This window comes from Trachemys scripta, chromosome 3, assembly GCF_013100865.1.
Source record: "Trachemys scripta elegans isolate TJP31775 chromosome 3, CAS_Tse_1.0, whole genome shotgun sequence".
Classification (NCBI taxonomy): Eukaryota; Metazoa; Chordata; order Testudines; family Emydidae; genus Trachemys; species Trachemys scripta.
In genome coordinates, this window is record NC_048300.1 from 149,163,826 (window position 1) to 149,173,717 (window position 9,892).

A 9,892-nucleotide genomic window follows, 5' to 3' on the forward strand; every position below is an offset into this window, starting at 1 on the left:
TAGCGTGGCTGTAGCGAGACAGTGTCTGTGCAATGGGAGATGATAATTGACTTATATAGTAATAAGTAAGGCTACATTTTAGTAAAAGTCATGGACAGGTCACAGGCAGTAAACAAAAATTCACGACTTGTGACCTGTCCATAGCTTGTACTATATACTGCGGACTAAATCTTGGGCGGGGAGACAGCCCAGGAGGTGACATGTCTGCTGGGGAGGGGTTGCCCACGGGGCACCCCGGGTGCTGGGGGGGGGGGGGGGCCAGGTTCCCTACCTGACTCAGTGCCTCCCTGGAAGCAGTGACATCCCCCTCCCTCAGCTCCTAGATGGAGGCATGGCCAGGCAGCTTTGCACGCTGCCGCTGCCTTCAGCCACTGCCCCCACAGCTTCCATTGGCTGTGGTTCCTGGCCAATGGGAGCTGCACAGCCAGTGCTTGGGGCAGAGGCAGTGTGCAGAGCTGCGTGGTCACCCCTCCACCTAGGAGTTGAGGGTGGGGGATGTCGCAGCTTCCGGGGAGCCCTCCAAGGTAAGCGCCACCCAGCTCCCTCACCCTGTCCCATGTCCCAGCCCCCTGCCTCCTCCCATACCCAAACTCCTGCTGCTGCTGGGGGAGGAGGGTGCAGGGGCCCGAGACTGCCCCAGCAGTAGTGGGTGTGACTGGCCCAGTGAGTTACTCAGGCAGCCCCCGGGCCAGGCGCACTGGCCACTGCAGAAGTCATGGAGGTCACGGAAAGTCACCGAATCCGTGACTTCTGTGACCTCCATGACAAACTTGTAGCCTTAGTAATAAGCTACAATTATTAATATACCAACCTATAGGATAAAACGCCTCCCACATTATTAGGGTGAGGAAGTTAGATATGGACAAGGGAGGCTGGACATTTGCATGACTATTCATGACAACACCTAAGCCCTATAATAGGCCAGGCCAGTGTGTAACTTTAGTTGTCGGTTTATCAGGACCATTAGACTCACTGCCAGGGACAGAGAAGGTTCTTTGTCTTTCAGCACCAGATCCCCAAGGAAGGGTGTGAGTATATGAGTATATTTGTGAGGAATGGTACAAGATATCACCTTAACTCTGTATTTGGTATCTTTTTGTGGTTTGGAGCTTTTTTGTCTTTACTAATTGTGCTAATAAAAGTGGCTAAAGCTTTGCTCTGCCCTCTGTGTGAGTATCTTTGTGGTGCACACCAGGGTTCCCAATCAGATATGGAACTTGATAAGCACAAAAGAATCAAGGTTGATTCTGAGACTAGAACCCTACAATCCCCCAGCTCATTAAATTAGAATTAATTGGAATTCAATAATAATCAATAACACTAAATAATCACACAACACATTTAACACTGCAGTGTGCAATCTGAATATGCCCTTGCCAAGAATGCCTGTGAATAAATGAATATCATCCAGTATTTCAAAAGATGTTGCACTTCTCTGAGATAGAAAAACAGGCTGGTGTGGAATGGAAAACCTGAGCATTTTCTTGTGTAAAAATATGTTCAGGCTTAAATCTGACATCAATCACAGACAACTCAAAGAGTCAGAGGAGTCTGAACAAATAAAGATTAGCATTCCCAAATAGTATATCCAAGCATGATTATTAAACTGTCTTTCAAATGTATTTTCACCTTCTGTTTTGCCTGATGCAAATGCCAGTTCTGAACATTATAAATAAAGTTAGGGGTGCAAGATAAGGGAATTATGAATGAAAGAAGGGACCAGCAAGCCCAGCTCTTAAAGTGATGTATAATTTACATCTTCATTTTTTAAAGGATTCCTGGTGTCAGAGAAAGACAGGGAGATGAATCAGACTTCACAGTAACTGGTGATCTGTAAAGAATAGATCTTTTCATGGGGAGATAAAAGACTGTAATGGAGTGATCGACATTCCATTGCTACATTTTTAATCAAACAAATGTTACAATAGTGATTTTAATGTATGTATCATGTAGATTTCAATACTGAAATTGAAACCACAATGCTGTCATTAGGTGCACTGAAAATTCTAGGAGAGTCCTTTTGAAAAGCCTACCCAAACATGCATAACACTTTCAAATTAATGTCCTATAGGAATATAGGTTGATCTTTCATCAAGTATTAAATTTAGTTCACAGGTTTGGAACAACTGTAGGACTCAGAAATTGTGGAGCAAATAAGGTCATAAATGAGGTAAAGTGAAAGTTGATTAAGATAAGTGATGAATAGTTTCAATATTCAATAATATATTCCATCATGTTGTATTTCTGTTTATACTATATATAATTAATACAGATCTGTCAAATATGGCACGTTAAATGATGCCATTTGAGAATTTTATAATATCTCATCCTTAGTGAAAACTTTGACAGATAGTTACACTATGTAAAATTGCATCATTTGAGAATTACAAACAGTGCATTCTTTGGGGAAAGTGACAGCTATAACTATTTGCCTTGTCTTTTCGCAAAGGATATGATAGTCTGTCCCTCTCAAATGTCATAACTGATCAGACATATTTGGTAGAATTATATTATTTATAACAATATTACAGTCCTGGACTGTGAAAACTCCACCTGCCATGCAGGAAGAGTTCCTCTTTTACTGGTACTCGTAATTCAATAGAATTCACCCTACAGGACAGGAAATCCACTGTGGAGAGATGTAATTTTAATGCTCCAGGACTGTATATTAAGGGCCAGATTATGCTCTTATATGGGCATGTAAAGGTGGGGAAGAGAATAATTCTATTAAGAGATCATCCTTGAAATATAGGCACAACAGAATCTATGTACCTGCAAAAAGTGTTTGCCCCACTACTCCTTACACAGAAGGAACTCTGAGCAGTCTATCATAGCCTCAAGGAACACCTGTCATAGCTCTATCAATCCCATTTCACTATGACCATCAGCTCCTTGTATATTTCCAAAACCATGTGTGCACAACACAGTAGTATCTGAGTGCCTTATCCTGATATAAAGGTGCCCCAAACATGCAAAGTCCTGACAATCTCAGACGGTTCCCTTTGATAGTACATCACAGGCACTTTCTCTGCACTGCCTGGAGCCACAGTCCTTCCTGGAAATCCCTGTAGGCAGTCACCTCTACACTGCCCCTCATGCAGGACAGCACCATCAATGCACCATCTGGCCCTAAATATCTGTCAAGATAACGTACTTTGCAGCTCTGTTTCTGTTACAACCTCTAGCCCTAATCCTTAAAATTGTGAGACATCAAACAATGTGAACATGCCTAGGGATAGAGTCTGACTACACAAATGCTGTTTAAACATTGTTATGTAAGAGACAACATAATTGTAAAAAACAACAAACAAACAAACCCAAAACCACACACCCTATTGATAAAGAGCGTATCAGTAAAGAGCATATTAAACAGCAGACAGAGAGCCTTACAGCCCAATTATACATCATTTGCCAAGGACATGGTGTGAGGAAGACATGCACATAATGATAGCTTGACCACAGCTGCATTAATCACAATAACAACAGAAGGCATATCGTCCTTGGAAAATAACTCTTGGAAAAGGAGCCTGGCCAAATCCTTTCCCTACTGATTACCATGGAGGAACCCCATCCTTCTGCCCCATCCTGGGACCTCTTTATGGGTCACCTGGCCCAAGTGCTTTTGCATAGTGATGCTTAAACATCCCACGTCTCATACTGAGAGTGTGGGCCTCATAGCTAAGTTTCCGCCAGCCACCAATTGTTGGCATTTCAGAATCCATGCAAGTGACTTCCTCTTGCCTTTCAATTGCACTGAGATTAAGTGGCTGGGATACTTCACCCAACTCAGGCCTACTTTTTTAGCCATTTATCTAATGCTCATGCAAAGACTACCTTCCACAAGATCCCACTAGCAAATTGCTTAGCCATGCACAAAAGACTTGAATCCACAAAGGCAAAGCCAAAAAATGTCAGAGAAATATAGTTACACCAGAATTTATGTGCCTGCAAAAAGTGTTTGCCCCACTACTTAGGGTGACCAGACATCCCGATTTTATCGGGACTGTCCGATATTTGCTTGTTTGTCCCACGTCCCGACCAATGTGCGGTCAGGACACTGGACAAACAAGCACTTTTGCCCTCCCTGAAGGGCTCTCGCCCCCCACCCCACCCCCGACTCCATCCCCTCCTTCCCCCATTGGCTCCTTCCCCAAATCCCTGCCCTGGCCCCGCCTCTTCCCCAAGCATGTGGCATTCCTCCTCCCTCCCAGGCTTGTTGCTGTAATGGTGGCAAGCCTGGAGGGAGGGGGCGGTGGCCGGCTTCCAGTTCCTGGAGCTGGTGAGTAGGGGCACCGGGCAGGCAGGGGGGCTGGCAAGGGGGCTGCTCCCCCAGGAGGTAGATGGGGGGGCTCCAGACTCTGTCAGCGGCGGGGGAGAGCGGCTCGGTGCCGCACGAGTGGCTGTGTAAAGTTTATCAGCTTGGAGGGGGACCACGGTCAGCTCCTCGCCACTGTAGGGGTGGTAGCGTCCCCGCCCTGCGCCAGCATGTTGTGCCGGCCACCGCAGACCAGGTAAGGAGCCGAGTCCGCCCCTTGTCCTGGCTCCTCAGCTGAGTCCCTCCATCGCCCTCCTGGTGGAGCAGCCCCCTTGCCAGCCCCCCTTGCCCGCCCGGTGCTGGAGTCGTACTCACCAGCTCCAGGAACTGGAAGCCAGCCATCACCCCCTCCCTCATTCCTTCTCCCTCCCTCCCAGGCTTGCGCCAGCTGGACAAACAAGCAATTTTTGCCCTCCCTGAAGGGCTCTCGCCCCCGCCCCCAAACCTGGCTCAGGTGAGGAGCCAGAACGAGGGGGGGAAGGAGGGGCGGGGATGCTACCTGCCTACAAGGCAAGGTTTTGCCCTCCCTGAAGGGCTCTCGCCCCCCCCCCCCAACCTGGCTCAGGTGAGGAGCCAGGACGAGGGGGGAGGGAGGGGCGGGGATGCTACCCGCCTACAAGGCAGGGCGAGGAGCCGGGGTCCGCCTCCCAGCCGATAAACTTTACATGGTCACTCGCGCGGCCCTGAGCCGCTCTCGCCCGCCGCTGCCAGGGTCCGGAGCCCCGTACCTCTCGCTCCAGCGGCTCCTTCCCCGCGGGGCGGCGGGATGACAGGACGTGCCGCATGTGCCCGGGGCCCTGAGGTGTGGCGCAGCCGGGGCCTGCTAATTCCCCTGGCACCTGCAAAATGGCTTTTTTTTTTTTTGGTGGGTTTTTTTTTTGGCCCCCCCCCACCTTCCCCCGCGTCCCGATATTTCCTGTCAGTGATCTATTCACCCTACCCAGAAGGAACTCTGACCAGTCTTGCATAACCTCAAGGAACCCTATCATAGCTCTATCAATCCCATTTCACTTTGATCATCAGCTCCTTGTATGTTTCCAAAACCATGTTTATGTGAGGTGGATGAAGATTGTGTTTGGTTGTCCATGCTTCCACTGCATGTCATGGAAGAGGGGTCTAGGCTGAACCAAGCACATGCCCCTGATTTCTTTAAAAGTGATTCAGTTTGTGCCACATTCAAATTCCAGTGACAGGATCTTTCTTTTGCTGGCCATTTACTTTTGAGTCCAAGACACAATACTGTGACCAACAACTTAGGTGGTCTCTGGGACACATTGTTGGGACAGCAACACAAGGAAGAAAGATTAGAAAGGTGAACAAATGGTCTAACAGAGGGAAGACAGCCCTCCAAGTCAGATACATCACTGGAAACCCTCAGATCACTATCTACCCTAGTCTGTACCTCACTGTCTTGGAAGCCCAGCCATCTTGGCTAAGGTTGCAAGCTGAATGCAAAAGAAATGGGTAACATACATATTTATGGCATCATGGCAACAGTCCTGAAAGGGATCACCAGGAATTGTAACTGGAAGAAAAGCATGCCATCACAACATGTAAACCCAACAGTAATACTGAGCTGCAATGACCAGGTTTATGGGTTTGGTCTATTTTGGAGACAACAGGTAGAGTTTCAAATAGCACAGCTCCATGGTGTGGCCTTTTTTCCAGCCCTTTTATCTTTATATGGTGTGACCCTTCTTCCCGCTAACTCATCCAGGATGCCCCAAGGAAGGTGACAGTGAAGATGGCCTGAAAAAGCTAAACTAAGAGCCAGAACCAGACGCGTTACTTGAGGAGACTTTGGAACATGATGGTTAATAATGTGAATTATCACTTGATTATCATGCCAAGTATCAGATGTGGAGCTGAAAAAAAGGCCAGATCACTGACCTGTGCCTGCCTTTATGGGGTCTGTGTGAGACCCACCTAATTACCATCTGGAAGAATCACTGGTCAGTTGGTCACAATGTCATTGTCTTGGGCCTGTCTACCTTCTATGCCATTGAGACTGGCTGACATTTAGCTCTCCAGAGAAGTGACAAATTGGAACTCTGGAAAATTATGAACCTCATGCTGTGAGCCATTGGGCCACAGACATCAAGGAAGTCACTTCTTATACTGTCCTCCCTTCCCTCTCCCCAGACTAAACTGGCTCAAATGCAGGACTGGGATGAATTAACCTACAATCTAGATTAAGTGAATTTCCTTACTGAGACTTTGTCTACATGGGAAAGTTGCACCATTTTAACTTAAATTGATTTTAAACTTATATCATTAAATTGGAACAAACCACCAATGTGCATATTCTTCTCAGTTTAAGAGTGGCTTATTTTGGTTTAGCTTAAATCTAAAGCCAGAGTTATACTGAAATAAGTATACCCCAGATTAAGTAAGGGTATGTCTTCACCACCCGCCATATTGGTGGGTAGCAATCGATTTATCCGGGATCGATATATCGCGTCTCATTAAGATAATCAAGCGAATAGCCTTAACGAGACGTGATATATCAATCCCCGAACACGCTCACCGTCGACTCCGGAACTCCACCAGAGCGAGCGGTGGTAGTGCAGTCAACGGGGGAGTCGCAGCCGTCGATCCTGCGCTGTGTGGACCCCAGATAATTCGATCTTAGATACTTCAACTTCAGCTACGCTATTCGCGTAGCTGAAGTTGTGTATCTTAGATCGATTCTCCCCCGCCCAGTGTAGACCAGCCCTTAGTATATCCCCAGATATAAACAGGATTTGCATGGTTTAACTATATTGGGTTAAATGCAAATATTAAGCTAGACCTGTGCAACTTTCCTGTGTAGAGAAGGCCTTATTTAGGTCCCAGTTCTGCACCATCAAGGTTAGATCAGCAGTGACTTCAATAGGAATTGGAGCAGGTTCTTTGCCTTCTCAGAGACAAAACCGCATATCAGCCTGAGGACCTTCTAAAAATTCACTATATAGTAAATACAATAATCTTTCTTTATGAGGAGTGACTGCTAGCAACCGGAAGCCATTCTTCTTCTGAAGGCATTTAAAACGATTTCCAATTCCTTAGTATAATATAACATCACAAAAACACAAAATAAAACCTGCACAAATGTTAGTATTGTGTCTATGGTCTAGTATCCTTTAATTTTCTTTACTCAGGGATTTATTTAACATGGATGGGAGAGGCAGTAGAAGTGATATATTTTTATTTCAATAAGACTTTTGACACAGTCCCACATGACATTCTCATAAGCAAATTAGGGAAAATAATCTAGATGAAATTATGCAAAGGTGGGTGCACAACAGGTTGAAAGACCAAACCCAAAGAATCAATCATTCACTGTCAAACTGGGAGGGTTTATTTAGTGGGGTTTCTCAGGGGTCCGTCCTGGGTCCAGTACTGGTAAATATTTTCACTAATGACTTGGCTAATGGAGTGGAGAATATGATGCTAAAATTTGTGGATGGTACCAATTGGGAAATGGTTGCAAGCACTTTGGACAGGATTAAAATTCAAAATTACCTTGAAAAATTGGAGAATTGGTCTGAATTCAACATGATGAAATTCAATAAAGATACGTCTTCAGTTAGGAAGGAAAAATCAAATGCACAACTACAAAATGGAGAATAACTGTGAAAGTGATAGTACTTTTGAAAGGGATCCGGGTAGTAGATCACAAATGGAATATGACTCAACTATGAGATGCAGCTGTGAAAAAGGCTTGTATTATTTTGGGGTGTATTAAGAGAAGTGTCATATCTAAAACATGGTAAACAATTGTTCTACTGTACTCAGCAATGGTGAGGCCTCCGCTGGAGTATTGTAATCCTGGGTGCCACACTTTAGGAAAGACGTGGACAGGTACAGAGAAGAACAACAAAATGATGAAAGGTTTAAAAAAACTTGACCTATGAGGAAAGATTTAAAAAACTGGGCATGTTTAGTCTTGAGAAAAGAAGAGGAGGAGAGGGGAATCTGATAACAATTTTCAAATATGCTAAGGATTGTATAAAAAGGACTGTGATCAATTGTTCTCCAAGTCCACTGACTGTAGGACAAGAAGTAATGGGCTTAATCTACAGCAAGGGAGATTTAGATTAGATAAAAGGAAAAACTTTTAACTGTAAGCGTAGTTAAGCACTGGAATGGGCTTCAAAGGAGATTTTGGAATCCCTATTAGTGGAGATTTTTAAGAAAAAGTTGGACAAACATTTGTCAGGGATGGTCTAGGTTTACTTGATCCTGCCTCAGCACAGAGGACCGGACTTGATGCCTTTTTGAAATCTATTCCAGCCCTACATTTCTATGATTCTGTCATTCTATGAAACCTCCATCTTGTGTCCCTCAGATTGAAGTCTTCCAGAATAATGCAGCTTTTTTTGCCCCACACATTATAGATAGGTGTTTAAGGAGCAGTCATCCCGTTCTCTAGTGTGAGTTGGTGCTCTGTAACAGACACCAAATAGTATTCCATCTTGTGCTTTTAAGATAATTTAAGATAATTTGCTTCGAAGTTGTCAGCAATTTGGAAACAGATAATGCCATTTTTGACATAGATTGCCACTCCCCATCCCGTTTTTCCCACTCAGACCTTGCTAAATAGATTATAACCAGTGATTTTTAGCATTCCAATCATGTGACTCTCTGCACCACATTGCAGGAATGCCAGCTATGTCAAATTGTGTGTATGCTATTATGATAATCTTTAACTACCTGGTCACATACCATAATTCCACAGGACACGGGCTTCATTCAGTGCCCGGCAAGTCTTTACTGGGCCCCTGGAAACTGTGATATTTTCAAAGGCTTACTACTTGGCCAAATTTGGATGAAGTTTCATGGGGACAGCAAAAGGAACATCCCTCCCACAGAAGCCTCATTTCATGTCCTGGCCATCTCGACTTTTTTTTTTTTGCAAAAGTGGGCATTTGTCCCCATTTGCTCTTGCCAACTTTGTCAAAAAAGTGGGGTGTGGAGGAACGTGTGCGGGGGGAGGGGATTACAGCCCCTTGCAGGCAGGGAGGCAAGGCTCCAGTTTGAATGACCAGCGACAGCCTCATGCAAAGGGCAGGCAGGGCTCAGATCTTGGGCCACCCCTGTGCACAGAGAGAGAGAGAGAGAAGGGTGGGTTTGGTTAGGAAGAGATCAGATAAAGGAAAGAAAAGTGAAGGGAAAGCAATAAAGGTGACAGGAGAAGGGATAAGAGGGGCAGGTCTGGAATGAAGTGGAAGTGAAGAGACTATGAGGTGGAGGGTGTGGGAGATGGTTGTAGCAAACAGCCAATCAGCACAGGGCAGAGAAAGTCCAGTCAAAACTGTTTAAAGTTCTCTGAATGGCCAAAGGTTCCTGCTTTACCTGTCTTTGCCCGCTACCAGCTGGTTCCTCTCTCTATTTTTTTGCCCAAGGCCACATGGCAGGGATGGGAGTGGGGATCACCATCTGGGTCCTAGTGCCCTGAGAATTAATATATATATATATATGTAATAATGATCTATGTAGAATTGTTTTATATATATAACAATTCTACATAGATCATTATTTTCTAGCCTAAGAATACAATAGGATGGTTGGTAGCACCACCTATTATTAAATTGC